At 46.9% G+C, this 25,920-nt stretch overlaps 1 protein-coding gene and 1 long non-coding RNA gene across 2 annotated transcripts in view; one reads left to right on the top strand and one right to left on the bottom strand.

Annotated features, from left to right (window-relative positions):
- The window catches only part of KLHL29 (kelch like family member 29), a 322,618-nt gene extending 312,220 nt beyond the window's left edge, over positions 1-10,398 (bottom strand). Inside the window, exon 1 of the mRNA XM_017947314.3 lies at positions 9,790-10,398. The gene's annotated coding sequence lies outside the window, so the exon portion shown is untranslated. The remainder of the gene's footprint in view (positions 1-9,789) is intronic.
- Positions 10,399-17,750: 7,352 nt separating this feature from the next.
- On the top strand, positions 17,751-25,651 carry LOC103876788. The gene is made up of 3 exons (XR_002516564.2): positions 17,751-19,013; positions 19,306-21,732; positions 23,877-25,651. It is a non-coding gene; the product is annotated as an uncharacterized LOC103876788 (long non-coding RNA).
- The last annotated feature ends 269 nt before the right edge of the window (positions 25,652-25,920 follow it).

Here is a 25,920-nt window from a genome sequence, read left to right as displayed (position 1 = left end):
TAGTAGAGATGGGGTTTCACCATGTTGATGAGGCTGGTCTCAAACTGTTGCCCTCATGATCCGCACACCTTGGCCTCCCAAAGTGCTGGGATTACAGGTTTGAGCCACCTTGCTCGGCCTGCAATCGTAGTTTCTAAATGCTTATTCCTAATTTATCTCAGCACATACTGGTAACAGTGTAGAAACAGACACCTATCTGTGACCCTACCTGGAGTAGCACCATTTTCTACCCCTCTCTACCGTGATGGAGAGACAAGTCAATAGCAGCGCAGCCAATGTAGGTGGTTAGGCAGAACCCAGTGGACCTATGGGTCATGGCCACAGCAGCATTCACGACCTGATTCTCTCTGCTCTGGACTGTCTCACAGAATTTCTCAGGAAATTCCTGGACTGGACCACTCATTTCCATGGACTTCCTGGTTAGATGGGGTGCTCTGTCTCCTTCCTCTATCACCTCAGCACACTTCATTGAGCTCACAGTATCTGAACAATGAATACCCAGTCTGTGCCAGGACCAAGGCTAAAAGACAAAGTCCTTGCCTTCAAGGACCATGATCCCCAAGATGAGTCCAGAAATAACCACTGATGTTACCAATTTGGCATATGCTGGCACAGTTCTAAGCACTTTGCAAACAGGAACTCATTTAATCCTCAAGTATTCAATCTTCATAGATCCAAATCAGCACACCCCAGGAAGCCTTCTGACCACAAAGAAAGGAGTCAGATAGACCTAAGCCTTGCAGGCAAATTCAAAATTGAATTTTTGTTCCATTTGCAAAGATGAGGCCAGCACATTTAAGTCTGAAGGTACTTGAAATCATACTGGTGAGTCTCTTTAAATTTATTTCACACTTGAAAAGAAAATTAGCTGGACCTCAACTTATTATGTCAACTGTGATAATCAGTGAGCAATGTGGCTAAACATGTGATTATTTCTTTTTTTCAAATAGACAATTTATATTCCCTAGAAAAGGGAATATTGGCTCTCTTCCTTCTCCATAGGTAGGCAGGTGTCTGGAGGACAGGCTCCTTCCTCCCTGTAACCCATCCAGCACCCATCATAGGCCTGGCACCCATGTTTGTTGATCTGACCTTGGGCAAACGCTTGGGTCTCTCTAATCAGCTGCAGAATAGGAAGACCACCACTGTGAAGTCACCCATGCAACAAGGGGAGCAAACATGAGATGCCACAGGAAAGGCAGTACTCTTCCCACTGTGCCTTCTCAGTAAACAGTTATTGAATCTATCCTCATTTAGAAGCTCCAGGAGCTGAATATGTATCCTTAAAGTTCCTTGGGAGGCTAAGCTCAGCTGCAGGTTTGATCCAGAAGCAGATGCTTAAAGTTGGAAGATGTGAAAAGTGAAAGTAAAGGAGAAGGGGAAGATTGGTTTTTGTTTTTTGTTTTTAATCGAATTTCACCATTCCTCACCACTTCTCCGTGTTACTAAATGACCAAAAGGAAAAAGGGATGTTCTGGCAGCTGTTGGGTCTTTAATTTGGTCTAAGCCTTTGGCGGTTGCTTTGCACAAAACAGAGATACAGGGTCCTCTTGTCTGCTCTTCCTTCACCACCCACACCTCCAACTTGCTTCTAGGAGCTTTGCGGGGAAGCCTCAAGAAGAGGAAGCTTCGTGCTTGACGTTACAAGCCCAGCGGGGAGGGAGGGGCGGCAGCAGAGCTACACAGGAGTGACCGTGCCAGTGCCGGGCCAGCAGTCAGGCAGGGCCAGCCTCCCGCCACCCCTCACCTCCTGTGTGGTCCAGATCCCAGGCACTGCAGCCACGCCTTTCTCAAGGAGAATCTCAAAATGAAGAAGTCCCTCCTTGGCTGAACGTGGGTTGAAAGAGTTAAAACAGAGCAAACACATTTTTGTGGTGTGTGCTCCAAGCTCTGTTCACACCCATCTCGAGAAAAAACTAATATAAAGAATAAAAATAGAACAGAAGAAGTTGGAAAATACAGTGTTATCGCCCTTCCCAAACTGCCTCTGTGATTTCCAGGTGTTTCATTTTTTCCTTAAAACGAGGCTTTTATGAACTACTACAAATTTTGAAATCTGAGCGGGGACAACACCCCACAAAGAAAGTCCCTGAGAGAGGACAGACTGCATGGATGCTCAGAAGCGCCAGACAGACCCAGGTTGTCACTGCAATGATGAGGTTCCAAGAAAGAATTAGTCTTCAAAGTCTCAAGTCATAAATCCTAGAAGATTCCATCCAGATTAGAATTCATCAATAAGCATATTTAACAGATATATGCCCAAATATAGCATCAAAAATTCCACACAATGACAAGCCATGAATATGTGACTACACAGCCACGGAGTGAAAAGAACATCCAAAAAGTTGGCTTTGATGTCTGTTATATGACACCTTCTCTGGGCAAACATTTTTACGGGGAAGAGTTTTGTGCCAGGCACCTGGCTATGCATTGGTATGCAAAAATGAACAAGCCCAGGTCAATGGTTAGTAGTTCTGGATGAATCCTTAACCCTTTCTACATTGTTTTTATTCTTTGATTTGCTATTTATTTACTATGCTGGCTCAAGAAGGGAACAGATGCCATTCAAACACCTACAAGTTTTTCTCATTAGCCTTCCAGAAACCACAGTAAATGGAAGCAGGTGTGCAAATCCAAAAGGTATCATGAATTTTGGTCAGACTTGATTAATACTGTTATTTTAGCTCACATTCCTTCTACTAGATTGATTTTACATAAAATGTTAATTAGTGAAGTCAACATAGTACCTGGTATAGGCAGTGTGAAGTGGTGCAGATGCATGGGAAAAAACAAAGACACAGGCGCATGTGTGCACACGAATAGGGATGTGTGTGCAGAAAGGAAAACACAGACAGACTGATAGCTGAGGGATCTGTGTTCAAACCCAGCTGAACAACGTGGCTAGGTTTGTGGCCTTGGGCCAGTTGATTACCTCTGAGCCTCATCTTCATTTGTAAAATGTGGATAATCCCTACCTCGCAGCATTGATATGAGGATTAGAGATAATATATGTAAAGTACTCGGATACAGTGAGCAGCCATAACTGGAAGCTATTATTATTATATTATTGGGGCTTAATAAAGGTTTGGTGATTGAATAATAGGTAGATTAGCTGACCTCAAAAATTCACATCAACTCTAAAATTATGACACTAAAGATGGAATTAAAAGTTCACACATCAAATCAACTCAAGGGTATTTTTAACTATTGGAATTGTGATGCAAATGTCTTATGCTTTTCAGAATAAGTACTGATAGTGAGACTTACAGAACACAATATATATACAAGCCCTGGCGTACGATTAAAACATTTATGATTGAAATTGAACAGGATTGACATCTACAGTTTCTGAGATCTCTAGGGGTTGCTGCTCTCTCTTCTTCCACAGCTAATTTTCCTAAGCCCTCTTTGTAGAGCACTTCCCCAGGCCACTGTAATGTGGGTTTATGGAGGTTATCTGTTTTCACCCTCACAACCACCCTAGATAGCCACTACTGCTCCTTCCAATTTCTTAAAAGAAAACTGAGGCTGGGTGAGATTAAGGATCTGTTCAAGGTCACACAGCTAGGAGGCACTGGAGATGGGACTTCAACATGGACAGGAAGCCGTGTTTCTAATCCCTCTGCAGTATCACTGCAACTAGGACAAGCCCCCAAGCGAAGCATGAGATCTGAGAGACTCGGGAGGAAATGCACACACAGAAAAGGAAGAACAAATGTCAGTAACATCTACTGCATTCTTTATTGGACAGTATTCTGTGTGACTGCATTCTCACCAAGTCTCTTCAATAGAAAACTTATGTAATTTGTTAGTGTTAAAAGTCAAAATAGGGCTGGGCGTGGCGGCTCACGCCTATAATCCCAGAGTGAACTTTGGGAGGCAGAGACGGGCCGATCACCTGAGGTTGGGAGTTCAAGACCAGCCTGACCAACATGGAGAAACCCCATCTCTACTAAAAATACAAAATTAGCCGCGCATAGTAGCACATGCCTGTCATCCCAGCTCCTCGGTAGGCTGAGGCAGAAGAATTGCTTGAACCCTTGAACCCGGGAGGCGAAGGTGGTAGTGAGCCAAGATCGCACCATTGCACTCCAGCCTGGGCAACAAAAGCAAAACTGCGTGTCAAAACGAAGAAAAAATCAAAATAACAGCAATTCCACTTCTGGGTACAGACCCAGAAGTACTGAAAGCGGGATGTCTTATACTCCTGTTCACAGCAGCATTATTCCCAGTAGCTACAACACGGAAGCAATCCAAATCTCCATCAACAGATGAATGGACAAACAAAATGTAGTCCATACATGCAATGCAATACTATTCAACCCTAAAAAGGAAGGAAATCCTGTCCCATGCCACGAGATGTGATAAACCTGTAAGACATTATGCTAAGTTTAACAAGCCCATCACAAAAGGACGAACGTGGCATGATTCCACTCACGTGAGGGATCTAAGGTAGTTAAATGTATAAACAGGAAGTAGAATGGCAGCTGTCAGGGGCTGAGGGAGGTGGGAATGGGGACATGATGTTTAATGGGTATAGACTTTCAGTTCTGCAAGATGAAGGGTTCTGGAGCTTGCTTGCACAACAATGTGAATGCTATGAATGCACAGTTAAAAATGGTAAAGGTGTCTCACGCCTGTAATCCCAGCACTTTGGGAAGCCGAGGTGGGTAGATCACCTGAGGTCAGGAGTTCTAGACCAGCCTAGCCAACATGATGAAACCCCGTCTCTACTAAAAACACAAAAAATTTGCTGGGCGTGGTGGCAGGTGCCTGTAATCCCAGCTACTCTGGAGGCTGAGGCAGGAGAATTGCATGAACCCGGGAGGCAGGGGTTGCAGTGAGCCAAGATTGTGTCATTGCACTCCAGCCTGAGTGACAGGGTGAAACTCCATCTCAAAAAAAAAACCGTAAAGATGGTAAATTTTATGTGTTTTTAAACCATGGTTAAAAAAAAGTGACAATATATATTTGTGTATATATATCTGTATGTTTGTGTATATACATGTGTGATTATCTGTTTACAAATATATATACACATACATATATCCCCAAAATGATCAAGGATTTTAAAATGTCAAAAACCTATAAATTATAACAATAGACACCTGTGAGGCTAATGGCAGCCTATAAATGTCCTGGAGGCCGTCTTCTTTGCGCACACTGGATCCCCGGCCACAAACATGCTTGCCGTTCTTGTTCCAGCTTGTGAGTCGTCATCTGCTGCTGCACAGTCCAGAGTCTCCGAACTACTTGAATTTCATGCAGATACCCTCTTGCACAGAAAATGAGAACTCTTCCCCCTTCTACCCTAAAGGTGGAAATGCTCCCAAATGATAAAATTGATTTCACAAAGAACTCTGTTGCTACCTCCAGTGATCAACTTGCCTCATCTTAATTGGCAGTTTCAGTTTTCCTGTTTTCAAGTGGTTTCCTTGAAGAAAGCACAGGCTGCGTTTCCTGTGGGAGAAGTAAGCCTGTTTACTTCTTTAACTCCATGGAAGAACCACGGAGTTTGCTTTCAGGGTGGTCCTGATCTCAGCATTTTTGATCTAAGGTGCAGGTAAAGAATTCGGATACATCTTTCCTTCTTAACCAAAATTAAGACCATTTTCTATGGTAAAATTTACTTTCGACAAAAGTACATTCCAGGGATTCTGCTACCTAATCTTTTAGCATATCAGGAGATGACCCCAGATTACTTAAGAAATAAAAACTGACTATCTTCTACACAAACTACAGATATTCTACCAGCTTCCAAACATTTGCATGGATATGTGTCTAGCACAGTGAAAGATGCTAAGACAGGCCTGGAAAAAATATGAATTATCTGTTTACAAATACATCCCCCCCCCCCCCTCTTTTTTCCTTTCTATCTTTTTTTTTTTTTTTTTTTTTTTTCTTGAGACTGGGTCTTGCTCTGTCGCCCAGTGTAGTGGCGTGATCACGGTTCACTGCAGCCTCAACTTCCTGGGCTCCGCGGTCCTCCCATTCACTAACACATTTCTTGTTCTCCAGTCCTCTTACACAGTAACTGCCTTGGTTTATCCTCATTCAGCACAACTAAAGGCTGGATTTCTTATTCATGATGTTTCTTCCTCCTCCTACCCGCAAGTAGGCACTTAGTTGACTGATTATAGAATCACAAAGTTGGTTATAATTCCATTTCTTCATCTGACTTTGAACTTAAGTGTTCCAATTACTTTGCCTGATCCTAATAAGTCAGTAGCGTGCTAATGCTTGCCTTGATATTTCTGAAATATACAGGGTTGTGATTAGCATGGGATTGCATCATTAGAAAGCTAAGTTGAAAGCGGGTGAGCAAAATCACCACTCGCATTTAAGTAAAACTGCCTGTTCAGTAGACTTACAATGTTACTATGATCCTAGGGATACTACATGCTGTGACTAAATATATATCGTATTTGGAAAATCCTCTGCTGTTCCGAAACCTTCTGGCTTTGACCACTACTAGAAAAGACCCCAGGACAGACCGGCTCTAATATAGTCTCGAAGTCTCTCCAAGCCAGATACAACCGATGACACAAAGAATCCCTAAGCCACAACAGTACTGGGATTTAAAAAAAAAAAAGAAGAAGAAGAAAGAAAGAAAAAAAAGGAAGGAAGGGAAAAGGAGGAAGGAAGGACAAACTTTAGTTAGTTCTGCTGGACTGAATTGATATCTCCCAGCCAAAAAGTGAGAAAGCTTTACGGTAAGCCTGCTAAAAGAAAAAAAAATAACCCATGTACACATACATATCAAATGAGATGCTAAAAAAATGACATTAGTATTAGGGGTGCTATTTGAGTCGATGAAAAAAAAATTAACTCCTTTATATCTGTATGTAGCTGGGAATAGTGTAGGCTTTTAGAAACTAGCAGGAAAAAAGAAGGAAATACTTTAGGAATGGTTTGTAGCCAAATCAATTGATAAAAGAAATAAAAAGATGGCACAACTAAAATTGATGCCAAAGATTTATAAGATTGACTAAATAAACAAAAATGAATGGATCACCATGGAAATGCATGAATATTGAAATAGGCAAGATTTGAATAGACTAATGATGTGCCTCACTTAAACTGACAGGTGTTGATAACAACGGTGACACTGAATCCACACCAACCGCCATACTTCCAACATGCTTATTCCTAGAAAACAGGCTGGATTTAAAGGTTCCTGTGGTAATAGTTTATAAGCAAAATGCATTTTCCAGTCTTAAAGTGACTGACTGAATGCTCATCTACCGGAAAAACAAAAAAAAGGTTTTTATCCATTTTGTTCTAGATATGAGGAGCTGCAGATAGCAGAAGTCATTCTCCTGGGCTCTACTAGTCTTTGTTTCAATAAACCTCCCACAAAACTGAATTCTCAGTCTTGCTTGTCTTCCACTCTGAGTACTTGAAGTATGACCACCACTCATTAGAAACATAATTAAAAAGACACAACACTAGATCCCCACCCCCCATCACATTCAGATGAAAACCAATAACCCTTAATCTATTTGTTACCATGGCTACCATAGGATATTTTATTTCAGTAAAACTCTAGGTATTTCGTTTGGATTGCTGCTTGCAAATGAAAGTTGGAGACCTATAAATTTCCATAACCGCACTAGAAATAGAGAGACCGAGAAGAAAATGTTTTTCTTAATCATAGGCAAATATGGTTTATAAGCTGTTTGTGCAGAAAAGTTATTAAAATTGGTTAGATGCATCAGCCCATAAACCAATTTAATGCCATTAAATTCATATAGAGTTTAAAGGCACACGTGCTAGTAATTCCCTGATTTATAGCAGGGTGATAAATCAAGTACACTACAGCACAATGTATGGGACGGAGACTATTCATCAGTAGCGCACAGCTCCATACCTGTATAAACACCTAGATTACAGACTAATCAAATACATGCATGCCAACCAGCCTTTAAAGTATTCACCAGTGCTTACTGGACATGTTTTCTCTAAGTGTCCTCCTCCCTCACAAAAAAAATTAAAAAGCTCTATACCTTCAATAATAATAATAATAAATCAGAAATAAGGTGAGACAAGTCTGCTGTCATTCATCTGAAAATGAAGCAATTCCTCAAATCTGACCTCCCAGGGCTGAGTTAGTGATAAGATCACACGGCGAAGAAGAAACTCTGTAGTGACTAGACAGATGGCTTTAAAGAGACTGAAACTAGGATAAATACAGCCGTAACCAGGACAGATCTGTCATCGCAAGAGGAGTCCGAATCCCAGCTTTGCTGGACTGGAGAGAGGCTGGAACCTGCAGCAGCGGGGCCGGGATGCCGCTGAGCTGCCGAAGTGGAAGTTTCGCGGGCAGCGGCAGCTGGGCGTCCTCTACGGTCTGGTCCCTCCAGCGCCGAGGTCTCGCCTAATGCTACATAAATACCTGCGTCCACGATTCGCCCGGGGCGCGCCGCGGCGCAAGCACGGGAGGGAGGGAGGAGAACGTTTGCAGAGCGGCAGGGATGGCAGCGGCGGCGGCGGCAGCTCCTCACCCATCAGTATCCCTGGGGGCCCGCGCGAGGGCCCGCCAACGGACCGCGTCTGCCGCTCGGTTCCAGAGCCCGGGGACGACAACTGGCTTCTCAGCGGGCGGACCCAGGCATCCGAGACTCGCGCATGGCCGCCACCCCCTCCTCCGAGACGGCTGGCCGCAGGCAGGCAGCGCGTCCCCGCCTTCCCCAGCCAACGCAGAGGCGACCTGCCCTGGGAGCCGCCTCCGACCTACTCCGGCTCCAAGCACAGCGCTCCGGCCCCGGGCTAGCACGTCCCTCCCTCGGGGCCCGGGGCCGACGCTGTCCAGCGCGGGCACCCGCGCGGCGACCGCAGATAACCCTCGCGCTCTCAGCCCGCTCCAGGCCACGGAGACTGGGACGCGAGCCCTGGGCCCCCCACCCCCGGCCCCACGCGGCCACTGGGGCGCGCGTTCACACTCCCACACTACACATCTCCAGGTCCACCCTGTCCCACACATCAACAACCCCTCCCCACCGACACCACCTCCTGGCTCCTTTGCCATCCCCGTGAGCTCTCCTTTCCGCGTCCCCCCACAACACGCTGGCACCCACAAGATGTCAAGGGAAGTGTGTGTGTGTGTGTGTGTGTGTGTGTGTGTGTGTGTGTGTGTCGGGGAGGGGGGTCACAACAAGGTCTGTGCGGTTCCCTCCCGACGGTTTTCGAGCTCCTCTACCTCGAAAGTTACTTGGGATTGAGTAAAGAGACCCTGTCCCCAAATGCGGGATCAGAGGACGCGAGGGGCAGAAAACCCCAACCTGGCTTCTCGCTGCACAGAGGCGCGCACATCCCCAAAGGGCAGTGCGCGCGGCCGCCCCTGGGGGCCAGCCCTCTGGCGCCTCCAGGCCCCCTGCCCGGCCGGGGCCCTGGGCCGCTCAGGGGAACGTGGCCTGGAGAGGGGCGCGCGCCGCCGGGCCCAGAAGGGGGGCTGCTCCGGTCAGGGGTCACACTCGCCTCCAGCACCTCCGACCACCGTGACAGTGTCCCCAGGCAGCCCCAGTGCATACACACCCGGGGGCAGGAAGTTTTTATCCCCCCCTCCTTTTTTTCCCCCTGGAGCAGCGCAGGCGCAAGGGCTCCTGCAGCCTGCGAGTCCAGACGCGGGAGGCTCCTGTCTCCGCCGCCGCCGCCGCCGGAGCCGAGCCCAGCGTTCCGGGTTCCGGCCCCGCTCCCACGCCCGGCCCGGCCCGGCCCCGCGCGGCGGCCAGGACCTGGGTCTCCCTTCAGCGCCGCATCCGAGGCGCTCCCGCCCGGCCCGGCTCTTACCTCCGGCCGCGCGGCTCCGGCCCCGGCCCGACGCGCAGAGAGCCCGGGGTCGCGGGTGGGCGCAGGAGGGCTGATGGAGAGCGGACGGCGCCGGCGAGTAGCGGTGGCTGGGGCCGCTCGGGTCCTGGCCGGAGGAAACGGATCCAGGTCCTCCTCCTCGCGTTCCTGCTCTCCGCCTTCTCCCCTCGTTCTTCCTCCTCCTCCTCCGCCGCCGCCGCCTCCCGGCAGCCCAGGGAGGATGCCCGGGAGAGGGAAGTCGGTCCTCCTGCCTGTCAGCCTGTGCGGCTATGCGCGGTGCGGCGCGGCTCTCATCGAGGCGGCGGCGGCGGCGGCGGCTCCGGCAGCATCGCCCCCGCCCTCTCCCCGCAGCCGCGGCGGCCGCGGGGTTGGGGCTGGCTCCGGGCTCGCGGCTCGGGCTCCGGGCGGGGGCTGCGCTCAGGCGCGGCGACCGCCGGGGCTGCGGACGGGCGCTGCGGAGCCGGGGCTGGGGCTGGAGCTGCGGCGAGATCCGCGGTGGCGGGGACGGCGGCGGCGGCGGCGCGGGGGCTGGCGCGGCCGCGGCGCGGGGACCATGCTCCCTTCTGGCTCGCTCCGCTCCGGGTACCGTCTGCTTTAGCTGCGAGGGAGGCGGGCTTCGGCGCGCAGCCAGGGGCGGGCGGAGCCAATCACGGGCGCCCGAGTGGGCGGGGGTGGCGGGTGGGGGAGGCGGGGCCCCCGGCCCGGCCCGGTGCGCAGCTCCCCGGGCCGGAGGGATCCCTGGCCGCGGCGCGCCCGGTCCGGAGCGGAGTGCTCGCGGGTGCATCTGTCGTTCCGTCCGTCCGCCGCCCCCGCCCCCCGCGGTGGCCCCCGGTTCGCCTGGCTCCGCGGCCGCGCCCGGCAGACGCACGGCGCGTGGCACGGGCTTCTCCGCCGCTGCCTCCCGGCCCTGCCGGCTCAGGGTTGGGGGACCGGGACCGAGGCGAGCTCCCTGTCTGCTCTCAACACCTGAGGAAACTGGCGGAAAAGTTTGAGAAGGAAAAGTCCTATCGTCTTTCAGCTTCCGACCTCCTTATAACACTCCAACCTTGGAAAGAAGCAGGAATTGCCCACCCCTCTGAAGGACCAGGGAGAGCCCTGCAGATCGTGTCCACCAGCCTTCTGAGTCAGCCCTGCCTCTCCTCGAGGAGCGCGAACTTTTCTGTTCATACTGACCCTTAGGAATCTCCGAAACCTTCTCTGTTTAACAGCCTGACCAGCCTTTGATGTCTACACTGACTACCCACCCCCACCACAGCTCGCTCGCTCTCACACTGTCTACACTGATTTCTCAGTCCCACCCCCTGTCGGTCTACACGTGCTGTCTACACGGACCCTAACTTCTAACCCTAATAGAAGAGATTTGGCCGGAGGCGTGTGGGACTCCCAATGAGGGCTTTTCCCTTATGCTAGAATATTCCACTCTGGGCACAATCTTCCCCACCCCTGACTGCTCTCCGGGTCTGGTTTTTATTCCCCAACCTCTCCCTCCTCGCCTACCTCCCCTTTACCTGGTTTTGAGTTTCAGAGGAAATATCTGTACTCGCCCTCCTCCTCCACCCCTGCCTGAATGTAAAGGCCTGAGGGCCTTATCCTTATCCTCCACCCTCCCTCTGCTTCCCCAGGTAAAGGCCTGAGGCCTTGCTAGAAATTCGGGAGAGAGTGCGGTAGGTAGTGTGGGGAGCTGGCTATGGAGGCCCAGCTGGGAGGAGCTGGCCTGGGGAGGGCTTTGCCAGTCGCTGCCCCCATCTGCCAGGGCCGGGGAGGACTGCGCCGGTAAATCCCTTCCTCACAGCTCCCCCCTGTGATGTCTGATCCAGGCCTCTGCTCTCCTTGGCTGTAAACTCAGCGCACGGATTGTGTCTTCTTTAATATCTTGTAGGAAGCAGAGTACAGTGTCGTGGCTGATAAATAATAAATAATAATAATCTATTGAGGGTAGCAGGAGCAGTGTCAGAAACGGAATGAGGACGCCGGGGAAACGGCCCACTGGTGTCAGAATAACTGAATTTCCTGGAAAAAACATCCAACAAAGTTTGTGTGTGTGAAGCTGGGGACTCAGGGGAGGGGACAGAGCGGAGCACTTCAGGGAGGAAACCACCCTTCATGAGGAGGACAGCCAGGAAAACTGGCATGTCCTTAAGAGAGCGTGGCAGAGGTGCTGAGGAGGGGAGCAGGAGTGGGAGGAGGAGGAGAAAAACTCCCCAAGGGTCCTCAGACAACACCTGAAGGTGATTGATAGCTTTGGCTTGAATACTATGTTCTTAAAATGGTGAATGAAAAGTGATAGAAGACTACCAGATAGCAAAATGGAAAAAAGAGGGATTTCTTGGGATTTCAAATTGATACACAGGTCAACTCAACGCAAAAAGAAGGAGAACAAAGCCACAGGCGTGTATCTGTTCCTCCACGCTGTAGGAAGCTGTCCTCTGAGATAATCTCCATGGATCCACTGACTGAACATACAAAAGTCCGCCCAGCCGCGTTCTGGAGTAGCGCCCTATGAGACAGCTGTAGGCACTACAGAAATGTGGCCAAGGTTTGCAGGGTCTGGGATAGGTTAAGATCTGGCAATGTGAGGCACTCACAGTGTCTTACAGATGATTTTGAATGATCCTCAATTGAAAGAAGAAAATAGGCACTCCAAGAATCCTTCTTCAGCTCCCTCTCCAGATGAAGGAGAAAGGATGCTCCCAGTTTCCCTGCTGGCAGGATCAGAAAAGAGAGCTGTGTTGAGTTCTCATCCAGAGGAGGACCGCCTCGGGCCGTGGTGGTGCGAAGGGTGCTGGTTCTGGAGCACCGTAAAGTCTTCAGGGTTGGAGTTTGGTAACAGCTCACCAAGGGAGCCAGCTTGTCAGGGAGAATGAGAAAAGCTGTGTGAATTAGACTCCCAGTGGGCTTATCTACCCTGTCCTCACCCATCCTCGTTTTATCCCTCAGAGCCTGAATGCAAATAAGGATTTCCAGAGTTAGATACCAAGGCCTTCCTCGTCGTTAATGCTCTGCCCAGCTGCCCTGCTGGGAGCTGTTTAGTGTGGACACAGTCATTTATGAAGGGTCTGCGCTGGTCTGCACATGAGCTCCATTTCAGAGTGCTGTTGTTCACGTGATCTGTCCCAGCGCATCTAGTGTCTTGGCAACATAAACTGGATTTGCATTGTGTCAGGGGTCTCCTCTGTCTCTCTCTCTCTACATAGATCTTGCTGGAGTCTGGGATCTTTTCTGGGTCATTCTTTGCTTTGCTCTGTGGCCCATGGGATGGGCCCCGTGATTGGCATGGATCTCTCTGTGCGGTTCATGGGACTCGTGTGTTGTGCCCAGGAACCTCTTCCACCATGGTCAGAGATTTCTCCATGAAGCACAGGATCAACTCGGTGGTGTGTACTCCAAAAGCCAACCCTCCCTGTCCTGAGCCCCAGGCTGGGCACTGGGATCAGGGCTAATGTGTACACTCCAAGCAGACGGGTAGTGAAGGAGCAGACTCATAGTGCATAGGGAAGTGGACTGGAACACTCCAGAGCATCCATTCTCCACTCAGATCACAGACCATTATCTGTGCAGTCCATCAGACAAGGACTTGTGCTGCAAAGGCCACTGTCACCTAAGGAGGAACCAGAGGAAGTCACATCGGGATCACCTGGGGCGCCACATGAACCCACAGTGGCCAAGGTGGACTTCTGTCCTTATCTGTGTTTATAGTAATAGCCACAACAAAAGGACCTTTACCCAGTGGCTACTATGTGTCAGCACTGTGCCAAGAACTCTACCCATGATATCCTGATAATCCTCACAGCAACCTGTGGAATCGGTATTATCAGCCCCAAAACTGAGTTCCAGAGAGGTAGGTGATGAATGATGAGCTGAGTTCACCGGAGGGTAGATGAGCACCTGCAATCACACAGTAAGTGACAGTGCTGGAATTTGAGCCCGGTTGTCCCAAAGCCTCTGTTCTTTTTACCACACCAAACACACAAATGCAGTTTCTTTTGTCATTAGCCCAGTGCTTTTCCCTTGGCGTAGACACAGTGGATGCTGATTTTTGCCTTCATCAGCAAAAGTCTTTACCCCAGACACATAACTGGCGATCAGTCTTAGAACAGAGAGCACTAATGCAGGAGAAGGGCATGGGCCCCTTTGATTACTGAACACGCAGGTCACTTGGAAGAGTGGAAGCCTCATCAGAAACCTCCAGATTTGACAGGACATCTGTTTCTAGGAGCACAGTGGGTGTAAACAGAGCAGCTGCCAGTCTCTGTCCTGGTTGGGGTTTTGTGTTTGCTGGTTTTTTTTTTTTTTTTTTTTTAAAAAAAAACACACATTATGCTCTATGAGAACTACCCCTATTTGGCATCAAAAGCATTAATAAATCCCACATAAGGCACAGTCTCTCCAGTGGTTAATCAATCCATAAAAATCTATTTAGCACCTACTGTGTGTCCAGCATTTCAATCCCACGACGTTGATTAAAGCAGGAAGTAAGGAGTCACAGCTGCCAAATTTTCACCACGGCCACCTGCTCTGTGATGTGTCACAAAGGCATTTGCCAATCATGCAATCAACCATTTACTGAGAACCTGCTTGGTTGCTCAACTCTGTGCTGGCAACTCTCAGGAAGACAGGGAAGGTATAAGGTGGCTTATATGTCAATCACTTTTACCCTGCCTATTTTCCAAAAGGTGGTCAAGGTTTCCTATTACAATACTTGGCTCTTGTTCTTGACAAGGGTTAAGGTAATAGCAGTTGTTATCAAGAAATATAACTTAGTGCTCACCTGTGGGGAAGAGACTCTCAAGTGTTGTGGGGTTACAGAGACGATTCCGGATGGCTTCCTGGTGGAGGAAGGTCTAAGAGTGGACCTGAGGAGAAGGCAGTTTCTGTGGGAGGCAGAGGGAGCCCAGACCAGGCAGAGGGGAAGGCAGAGGCCAGGAGGTCAGGGGAGGGAGGATTGCTGGATCGCAGGACTCATTACCATATGATCCTTTCTAAAACGTGACTTGTTAAGTCATTTCCTTTGGGTGAAAGTGAAAGTGTATTTTCTTCCTCCCTCCTCCCCCCGCCCCCTGCCCGCCAAATCAGTGAAATATTAGATTCTAGTAGTCAGAATGAAACCAGTGGTGTCTTTTTTTGGCATTCTCAATGGCAAGAATTCAGCACCTTTTTTTAGTACCACTTGTTTGCAGGTGGCAGGAGTGCTAATTAAACGGAGCCACTAACAATTTTCCTGGGTGGCTCTGACTCCCAAACTGACATAAGACACTGCTTGGGCGTTTTAAGAGAGCGGCTTCTGCTCTCTCCATTGGTAATGTCATTCTTCATCCATGGTGTCCGGAGGAATGGACTGAAGAGTTGCTCAGTATATATTTATTGGTTGTTAAATTGTTGACAGTGATTGAAATGTCACTTTCCTTTTTCAGTGTTAAAGAAGGGGCCGGTGTTTCTCTATGACAGATTATTAAAAATAAGACCCAGATGATTGTTAGGATAGATTGCAAGGAAAATTTAGTTTGAATTTTAGAGTGATTTTTTTTTTTACACTCACTGAAGCATGTTCACTAATGATACAATTCAGGAGACTTTTTTTTTTTTTTGAGACAGAATCTCACTCTATCACCCAGGCTGGAGTGCAGTGGCACGATCTTGGCCCACTGCAACCTCTACCTTCCAGGTTCAAGAGATTCTTCTGCCTTAGCCTCCCACGTAGCTGAGACTACAGGTGTGCACCACCACGCCAGCAAATTTTTATTTTTATTTTTAGTAGAGATGAAGTTTCACCATGTTGGCCAGGCTGCTCTCGAACTCCTGACCTCAAGTGATCTGCCTGCCTCTGCCTCCCAAAGTGCTGGGATTACAGGCCTGAGCCACCACGTCTGGCCAAAATTCAGGAGACTTTTGAGAGATGATTGAGCCCTGATAGCTCTCGGCATAAACGTATTTTTAAGCTGTTTTTAAGAAAAAAGAGGTAAAGTTCCCACCTACCTCCTGTTCAGCTCTAGAATCCATCAGTGCCACTGTTTCCATCTCCCTCTGGGTTTTCAGTAGGACTTAGGGCCAGTATCAGGCTTGTGATTATGGTCATTTTGGAGCCCCCAGTAGGGCCAGGGGAAGGCCAGTGACCACTCACCCAGCACAAGTGGTGACTGCTCTGCCTTGACTGTCCCCAGGACAAGGGCCCTCCACTGTCCTCTGCCCTCTGCTGGGACCCAGGCAGCCTGAGAGGGAACCCAGTCCACACGGGCTGCATGTGGAGCACAGCAGGAGGAGACCGGATGACCTTGTGGAGACTTGGCAGTGAATCTCATTTTCATCAGCAATTTATTGAACACACCTGGGTCAAGGGCTCTGTCTCCGGAGTTACTGGCAATCACCGTACCCCCACAACTGAAGTAGCCTGTCATGGTCACAAGCAAATGACAGCCTGTCTTCCAAGACACACATTCTCTATTCTCCCTGCAGATGGAAGTGTTGGGGGTCAAGTTTCATGCAGCCTCAGAGTTTGAGATTAACCTTGGTTTACGGTGTGAAGTATCTAATGGTTTCAGCTATTTTGGGTCCTCTGGACTATGTAAATCCGTGTCTCCTCTTCATGTTCACCCCTACCAGAATCTGTGAAGCTGCACACGTTTTCTGTGCTGAGGGGTCCAGGAGGAAACATTTGTGAGACCACACCTAGTGGAAACATGAACGTCAACAGCATTGCTGAGGCTTCACACCCAGGGAACAGAGGGTGACAAGGAAGTGATGATTTCACCAGGGTTCCTGCTGAATATTTACTGAGGGTCTTAAAAATAGCCTAAAGTCTGTGATACAAGCCACCATCTGGTCCAGGTGTACCTTACTGTAAGAAAATATGATATATGAAAATTCAAAATTGTAAAGCGGAAGGATTTTCTAGTTTGCATCACAAAAGGATGCATGGGCTTCCCTTGAGTGAACCTATTCCCTTAGATACTTAATCTGTGGCTGATTTACTGGAAATTCAGTTCACATCCAACTGGTCAGAAACACACTGATTTATTTTCATTTATTTAAGATGTATCACCTACCTACTTCCAAGAGGCCTTGAGCAACTCACAGGTTAAAACATGGGGCAAAAGAAGACTTTTAGGAATGAAACAGAACAGACAGGTGATGAGGTAGAGGCCTCAGGCACTCACGATGAATGGTTTGCCACAATTAGGCTCTAAGGAAAATAGTGCAAGTATGCCGGGTTACCTGACTGTATAAAGAAAGGAATATTTCTATCAGGTTATAAAATGTTTTGAATAGTAACTGCTTAAAAATCAGAGACTATTACAAATGGAAGAATGTAGTATTGTTGAGATAAAAGGTTTCTCCTCTAGACTATTGGAAACAAATGCTAACTGTGGAAAAGTAGTAACGCTATAGGCCTGTTATGTTAACATTTTTCACTACTCTCAAACCCTTACAAAATATTTATCAGACAATTTTTGTTAAAAAAATTTCAATCCTTTGTAGATTCATTTATTGCAGATTCAGGGAAATGACTGCAAATCAGACACATCTCCTTTAGGTGGCTGTGAATTTTCCTAGAATGCAATGAGTATTTTCTAGTTAAAGTCTAAACCCTCAATAATGTCGATATGGCTTCAGGACAATTTCAAAATTAGAGAGTTCTGGCTAATGTAAAATTTCACTAGATACACCCAGTATTTAAATAGGAGAATAGGCAGGTTTAGGAAAGAGTCAGAACAAGATTTGAAATCTAAGATATTTCTATACCAATCTGCAGGTAAATTTTTTTTTTTTTTTTTTTTGAGACACAGTTTCACTCTGTGCCCAGCCTAGAGTGCAGTGGTGCGATCTTGGCTCACTGCAACCTCTGCTTCCAGGTACAAGCGATTCTCATGACTCATCCTTCCGAGTAGCTGGGATTACACGAGTGTGCCACCACACCCGGCTCATTTTTAGTACAGATGGGGTTTCTCCATGTTGACCAGGTTAGTCTGGAACTCCTCGTCTTAAGTGATCCACCTGCCTCGGCCTCCCAAAGTTCTGGGATTATAGGCATGAGACTCTGTGCCCGGCAGTCTACAGGTAAATTCAATTAAACTGAATTTGAGATTTTAAAAGGGTACAGCTATGACTTATCATTATCCTCAAGGCCAGTTTTACTGGGAATCAAAATTGAGGTATGGCAGTTGATGTGTATGTGTTGTTCAAAAGCAATGGAACGTTGAGTTGGGGCGACAGTACGTGAAATAATGATGTACGAATAATGACAATGTCAGCAAAAGCACATATTAGTTCAGTACTTACTATGCAACAGACACGGTTTAAAATTCTATTTTTCTTATTTCTTTTTATTTTAAATATTTAGTAATATTTAAAAATATTATGTATTTTTATATGTAAATATGTACATATTTAAATATGTAATAATTTTCATGCAGACATATAGAAGGAGGGAGTCTGGTTAGATGAAGGCTAAAGCTTCATCTGTCTCAAAACCAGAGTGGAAGTTGAACAGTGCCTTGCTCTGGGAAGCTCCGGGCGTTCCTAGATGATGGCTGCATCTTGCATGCTGCTAACATCTGACCTAAAGGAGACTGAAAGATAAGATGAGAATGATTGAAAGAAGCCCAATTGTATTAGTCATTTATTGCTGCCTATCAAATTTGCCCAAAACTTAGCAGCTTAAAACAAACAAGATTTATTTCCTCACACTGTCTGAGGGTCAGGAATCCAAGAGCATTGTGGCTCGGTGGTCCTGGCTCCATGTTTCTCACAAAGTTGCAGTCAGACGTCAACTGAGGCTACAGTCATCTCGAGGCTCTGCTGGGGCTGATGGATTCACTGCCAAGTTTACTCACATGGCTGTTGGCTGGAGGCCTCAGTTCTTTGCCATGTGGCTCTCTTTACAGGGCTACCTGGTTTCTGCCTGAGCAGCAAGTGATGAAGGAGAGTGAGCGTATGAGAGAGCAAGAGAGTGAGCCCAATCGTGGAGTGACCACACAATTGACCCTGGTTTACTGTAAGAAAGGACACAGGCTATGAGCACCAGGAGGTGGGGATCATTGGATGCCATCTTGGAGGCTGGCTACCTCAACAATCATCTTAGATTCCATGGTTTCTCGACAATGGAAGGATGACGGGATGTATTTCCCAGATTTCAGGAATTCAGGCTTCTGATGGTCCCCAAGAAATCAGAGGACATGAGACTCCAAAAAGAAGAGAGATGGCTCAAGAAGGTGGGAGAACTCCTGGTAAAATTCCAAATGTGTAAATTGCCAGTGCTCTTGAAGAGAAATAGTAAGGTGGGAACAGGTTGCTGATGAGACCAGGGCAGCTCCTGGAGAAGCTCACCTTTGAGTAGAGCTGGCAAAAGGGAACAAGGAGCATAGTGTAGCAGAGTCACACAAACCTAGTTTGCTAATTAGGTCTAATTAATTAAGGCAGTGAAATTGTAAGGATAACAACAACCAAAAAAAGCTTTTTTTTTTTTTTTTTTTTTTTTTTTTTTTTTTTTTTTGGCATGGGCAGAAAATCAAGAAAGCAACTTCTCTATGGCTTCTGTGGAGTCAACTCTTCCTGACTGCCTGACTGCCACGAGGTACCAGGTAAGGTGTAAGGTACAGAGTACACAAAGGAAAGGTCACTGCCCTCAGAGGTCTCCCAGTCAAATGGGAAGGCAAATGCAAAATGCCATTCAGCATAATCAATACCATAATGAGATTCTGGCCAGGAAGGTCAGGGACACGAGGAAAGGCTCTGCAGTGCTACCTGGGGCAGGTGAGTCAGGTATTACCTGGCCGAAGAGATTACACTTGAACTGAGTCTCAAAGGATCAGCAGGAATTCGCCAAGTGAACCAAAGGAGAAAGGGCAGAGAAAAAGGAGACACCCAGCACAGAGGCATGAAGTAGCTGGGCAGGCTGGGGGAGCTGCCAGTGTTTTATATGATTAGAGCAAGGTGGAGGAGCAGACAGGGCTGGGGAGGACTGTGGAACCCACTTTGCAAGGCCTTGGGTGCCTGTACTGGGAGTGGACAGGGCGGTGTTGGTCAAAATGGGGTGTTACATCAGAATCTCTTGGGAGGTTTGTGAAAATGCAGATTCTTAAGCCTTATCTTATGTCCATATGGGCAGACTGCTCAGCATAACTCTCTTTTCTTCCTGAGCTTGACTACATTTCCCAGCATCCTTTGGAGTGAGACTATCCTTGCAGTTAGACGATTTTCTAGTCTCCTTTGCAGGTAGGTGCACTCATGTGACTGAGATCTAGCCAATAGAATGTGAATGCAGCTAATGCTTGCCATTTCCAGACCTGAGCCATTAAAATTGCCCTGCACCTTCTCCATGCACTTTTCCTTCTCTTTATGTTTTTGCACAGGGATCTTGGAAGCCCCATGTTGAAGGTGGCAGAGCAACAAAAATTGAGGAAGCCCTGAATCCCGGAACTATTATTTGGAGATGACCACCCACTGATCCAGAACACTCATTATTGGGCTTTAGGAGAATGAGAAATTCTGTCATGCTTGAGACTCCGTACATCTTTGGATTTGTTTTAACTGCTAGTTTTACCCTGACTAACATGGCAATTGACAGCCTCTGAGAGGAGATTTGGAGAATCTGCTTTTTTAGCAAGTACCCCAGGGGAGTTTGAGAACCACTGCTGAAAGCCAAGGGGAGCCAGTCACCCAAGGATTTAACGCTGACCAAGGAACACCACGCTATTTGCATTTTAGAATGACAGCAAGGGAGCAGAACTCTGCTCCCTTCTTCTTTGCCAAGGAGAACAATCTATTGACTCAAAAGAAAAAGAAACTTTGGTAAGAGAAAATTGAAGCTCTAGATGAGTAAAAAGATTCTAACAGTACCAAGCTGCCATAAATGAGCTCAAGTCTCTTGGCCAGGACAAATTACACTCCAGGGAGTAGAGAGAACTCGCCTCTGAAGCTGTAAAGCCTCTGCTGATAATCTTTACAGAACATGGAGACTGTGAAAGAAATTGGAACGCTAGAGATGGCAAAATATAGGTCTGATTAGTAAAGAGGGGGAAAGCTCCTGCAAACTACAGAAGTGGGGCTCTCCTATCCATCCTCATTAAGTTCTCTGATCAGACTACGTAAGGCTGACTTGTGAGCACGTGAAAAATGGAGCAGAATCCTCTAGAAGCCTGTGTGGGTTCTTTAAGAGCAAGCCACGACAAGGTAACTGTGTTCCCAGTTTCATGGTGGGCTTGCTAGATTATTATGTCAGGGAATTGTGTTAGCTATGGTAGAGACAAAGCACACCTCGGCTTGTCTGTCTGTCAAGGAATCTCATGATAAATTTGTGCATGAGATGAAGTAATTTCAGCTGCAGACCAGCATGCCTGGTAGGTGGATTTAGAACTGTTTTTATGGCCATTCCCAAAGATGCTAGTCAATGTCCTTGCGGAAGTGCATTTCTAGTTGAAGGCACAGTCATTTTCGCATTTGATATTTTTATTAGTGTGTGGACATAGATGACTTAGTTAATACCTGACACATTTGGAGACGACATGCAGAGAATACTTTGGTTGACACACCAGGGCCCAAAGAACAGACTACAGTGCTAAGCTAAATGTAATGATATAAGATGAAACAGGGAAACGGTAGGGTGAGATGCTCCCGTCCAAATAGTCCCTGTGTGAGTGCAGGGCCAAGAGGCAAAATCATTGGCAGAGAGAAAAAAAAAAACAAGAACCTCAGCTGACAGTAACACGGCACGTTGTTCAGCTGCTCTAAGCCCATTGTGGCCTTGGGTTGAATTGAGGGAAGCATGAAAGAGACGCTCTTGACACCTGGAATGTGGTATTTGGTGGTGAGTTCCCCTTTGTGAGATGCCCAAGAGTGTGGAGACGAAGATGAGCGATGTGTCTCGGGGAGGGAGCTCTGAATCCTGTCATCTGAGAAACATTTAAGGAACTGGAAGAGGTCAGTCTGAAGGTAAGAAAACTCAGAGTTTAGGTATGAAGCCTCTGGGGTTAGCTGAGACCTGCATGCAATGAGCCGAAGGCACGTCATTAGCAGAGGGGCCCTGGTTTCAGGAAAAGCCTAGCAGGCAAATTTCAGGTCCACCCCAAAGTGACCCTTCTATACCCATCTCACAGCTTCCTAAAACAGAGGAGCTTCTCGGGGTAAGAGCGCCTGTCAGTGGAGATGACCGAGTGGAGAGAAGAAAGTCCCTTGGAAGGGCTGAAGGCCTCTGATGGGTGTTTGGTCACAAAGGAATCGTTAATATCCCTCCAGGTATTAGTAGCTACTAGCACTGGCTGCACTTGGAGACATTTTAGAATGTGCTGGGCACTGTGCTAAAGTAGGCTCAAAGCCCCATGTAGTTTTCTTTTGCTCCTGTAGCAAATTACCCCAAAATCTGTGGCTTAAAGCAACATACATGGATTATCTTACAGTTCTGGAAACCAGAGGCCAAAATCGAGGAATCTGCAGGGCTGTGTTCCTTCAGGAGGCTCTAGGAGGCTTCCCTTGCCTTTTCCAGCTGCCAGGAGCTGCCTGCACTCCTTGGCTCTTGGCTCCTTCCTCGGTCTTCAAGGCCAGCAGCAAAGTGTCTTTAACTCTTTCTCTGACTTCTCTTCTGCCATGGCATTGCTATCTCTGACTCCGAACTGCCTGCCTCCTTCTCAGAAGGACTCTTGTGATTATGCTAGGTCCACCCAGATAGTCTAGGTCCCTCTCTTCATTTAAGCAAATCTGTGAAGTTCCTTTTGCCATATAAGGTAACATATGCACAGCTTTGGGGAATGAGGAAGACAACATCTTTGAGGGGCTGGTATTCTGTCTACCGCAAGTCCTTTGAATCTCACTTCCATTCATTTAATCTCTCATTACCTTGAAGAGTTGGGCATCATTTCCACTGCACAAATAGAGAAACAGAGACACAGAGAAGTTAGGTAAACACACAGCATTGCCATAAAATGGTGAGACTGGGATTCGAATCTGATTGTAACTCTCAAAGCCAGACCCTTAACCACTCAGATGCTATACTGTGTATGTTATTATTATTATTAGAGTCTATAACTCTAAGCACTAATAATTGCTTTTTTTAATGGTGTTAATTTAGTGGTGACATTATTGCAGCTTGTTTTTTTCCAAAATGTAACATAAGTTAGACACTTCTGGCTAATATGAAATGTAACTGACCTCCCCCTGTTCTGTCCTTAGCATCCTCAGCTAACAGCTTTCTCCCCTCCTGGATTTTGTCACCTTGGGCCTTCTCAGCTACAGGAGTTTGAAGCAGTGTTATTTTCTGAATTTGGATCTGACAATCTTTGTAGACTAAAGGTTACACAGCTGCTAAAGTTTGTTTTTAACCCAAAGTAACAGAGTTGTCAGGGAGAATGTAAAAAGATTCTAGAAATGCAGGTTAAAAACCTACTGATTCTTCCAGGCAGCAGGAACTGCTCTGTGATTATGGCATTTAGGCCCTGGGCAGGCATAGAAAAGCACAGATCCGGTTGAAGCCCCCACTCCTCCTGGAGCTTAGGAGGGCCTATGGAGGTGGGCAGTGAGCAAGTGGCTGGGACAGTGAGTGCGTCCCATCTCTTCTGTGGTCGTCCTTCCAGGGTGCCCAGCCTTGACCATTTGGAACCACAGAGCACCATCCACCCTCCAGCTGAGGCACAATTCTCTCCGTGCTGGGCTGGACTGGGCTGGGCCCTGGGTCCAAGTTGAGCTGGATGTGGGATGCTCAAAGCCTATTGGACAGAGCCTCGGGCACAGGTGGAGGGGTCACTGTGATACCAGGAAGAGGTTGCCAGACTCTAGCAGGTGGACGAAAGAGTCCACAGGGTGCAGGACAGACTTGCCTGGGGTTGGGGGGCTGTGCACTGACTGTGATGCAAGGAATGGCTGGATGGCTGGAGAAAAGGGGAAGGGCCTCCTGTCCACTGGATTCAGATCCTATTCAACTGCAGGGACCACGTTGACCCTCCTGACTGATGCTTCCTCTATGGGCCACACAGCAGTGCCATGGCCTCTTTTATCAGGCCTATGTTATAGGTTTGGTATTGATGGAGCACCTGGATTCTAGAAAGGAAGGAAATGAACATTTTTGAACCTATTCTTTTTGCCAGGCACTGGACCAGGAAGGAGAAAAATGGGGCCCTTTCTGGCCAAGTGCTTTCACTGACTCCAGGTACAAGGAAGAATACAATATGATTCCTGTCCTCAGAGATGGAAAAGTTCGCATGCCTGTGGATACTAGCCTTTACACAGACAACATAAGGACTGAACAGCGTGGTAATTAATGAAGATGAAAGAAGTAGAAAGAGTAACAAGTAATAAGTGAGAATAAGTATTAAACTAAGTACTGACTTTGGGAGTACCCAGGCTCCATTTTTATGCCAAATCTCTGGTGTTAAGGCTTAAGAGATACTGTGTCCCCTAAAAGGGGATATGTTCTAAGACATAGCACAAAACAGCAGAAAAAATAACGTTCTGCTGCTGACTTGTGTTCATTGTTCAACTTGTGGGCCACTAGGACTCTTGAATCTTCTTTCCCCATATTTGCATCTAATTAGCATTTGCATAGTTGCTGTCTTTCCCTGACATGTTTCTTTCTCAACACTCAGTATTGCCATAACAAGATGGGGAAATAGAGGAAATAATTTTTTTTAAATGTTCAATTGATTTCCTTTTTTAAAAAGACACCTTTTTTGAATTATTACATATCATAAAATTCATCTGTTTTGTGTGTGCAACTCAATGAATTTTAGTAAATTTACAGAGGTGTGCAGCCATCACAACCAGTTTTAAAACATTTCCATTACCAGAGAGAATAATTTAGGGGCACAATCCAGTGAGTGTGGGCATATTTAACCCACTTGAGCATGCATTTCTGAAACTGTTGTACTTAAGAAAATCTGTCAGCAAATTTTGAGTTGCTTCATGATATACTTTTGCAAAACAAAGTAAAATGCAGCAGAAGGAAGGATCTCTGTGCCTGAAATCCTGAGAAACCGTTATCTATTTTGCAGATCACTTCATTAATAAACAGATTATTACAAAAATAATTATTTTCGAGGTGACATGTTTTCTATTGGGACACATAAAAAGTCTTTAAATTTGCTCTTCAAAAAAATCACTTACACCCACAAAACTACTTCAATCAAGAAAGTAAATCTAGGTATGGGAAAACCATGGCAAAAACAGCTTTACCTTTTTGTCTTTAAAATTTAGTGTATTAATTTTCGTTCGGATTCTCTTTTCTCTCCTGATTGTTTGGAGGAAGGATTTCCCTGGTGAAAAGTACCCCGATCTGATGCCTTTGCAAAAGCAGTCACCCCTCTGGCATGAAAGGCACCATTCAATCATCCAAACTCTTAGAGGCGAAGGGTACACTGAATAACGAATGCTCAAATGGTTTCTATCGTATTGTAAATACCCATTTTAGAAAACCCAATAGTCAGAAAGTTGAGAATCTGTTGCTAGCTTCTCTGTTGGGTATTCCACTGCTTTCATGGGTGGATCCTTCTGATATGGCTTCTTAGATGGGGGTCAAATCCCCTTCCTCCTAAAATCCCACACCTTATCCTCCTTATGCTGTAGGTCAACAGATAGAGAGAACTGTCTCTTCCCAAGCGGGAGGGGAATCGTTCTTCCAGTCGAGTATTGGGAAAAACGTGATCCCAGGGTCAAGCTTTTAAAGTGCTCTCAAGTTCTATTATAAGGATATGAAGGGGTAAATATTGTGTTGCTGTTTACTTTTATTAGAAAGACACAGACACCCAGAAACAACCTTGCATCAGAGACTTATTTAATTTTTATTTTATTTTATTTTATTTTTGAGAGAGAGTCTCTCCCTGTCACCCAGGCTGGAGTGCAGTGGCGCAATCTCTGTTCACTGCAACCTCTGCCTCCCGGGCTCAAGCAGTTCTCCTGCCTTAGCCTCCCAGGTAGCTGGGATTACAGGCGCCCGCCACTGTGCCTGGCTAATTTTTGTATTTTTAGTAGAGATGGGGTTTTGCTACGTTGGCCAGGCTGGTCTTGAACTCCTGACCTCGGGTGATCAGCCCACCTTGGCCTTTCAAAGTGCTGGATTACAGGTGTGAGCCACTGTGCCTGGACTAATATTTATTTGTAAATTTAAAAGGTTGACATTATCATATATTCAGAAAA

This window comes from Papio anubis, chromosome 14, assembly GCF_008728515.1.
Source record: "Papio anubis isolate 15944 chromosome 14, Panubis1.0, whole genome shotgun sequence".
Taxonomy (NCBI): Eukaryota; Metazoa; Chordata; class Mammalia; order Primates; family Cercopithecidae; genus Papio; species Papio anubis.
Note: the sequence above shows the minus strand (reverse complement) of the source record. Positions and strands in the feature narration are given on the sequence as shown.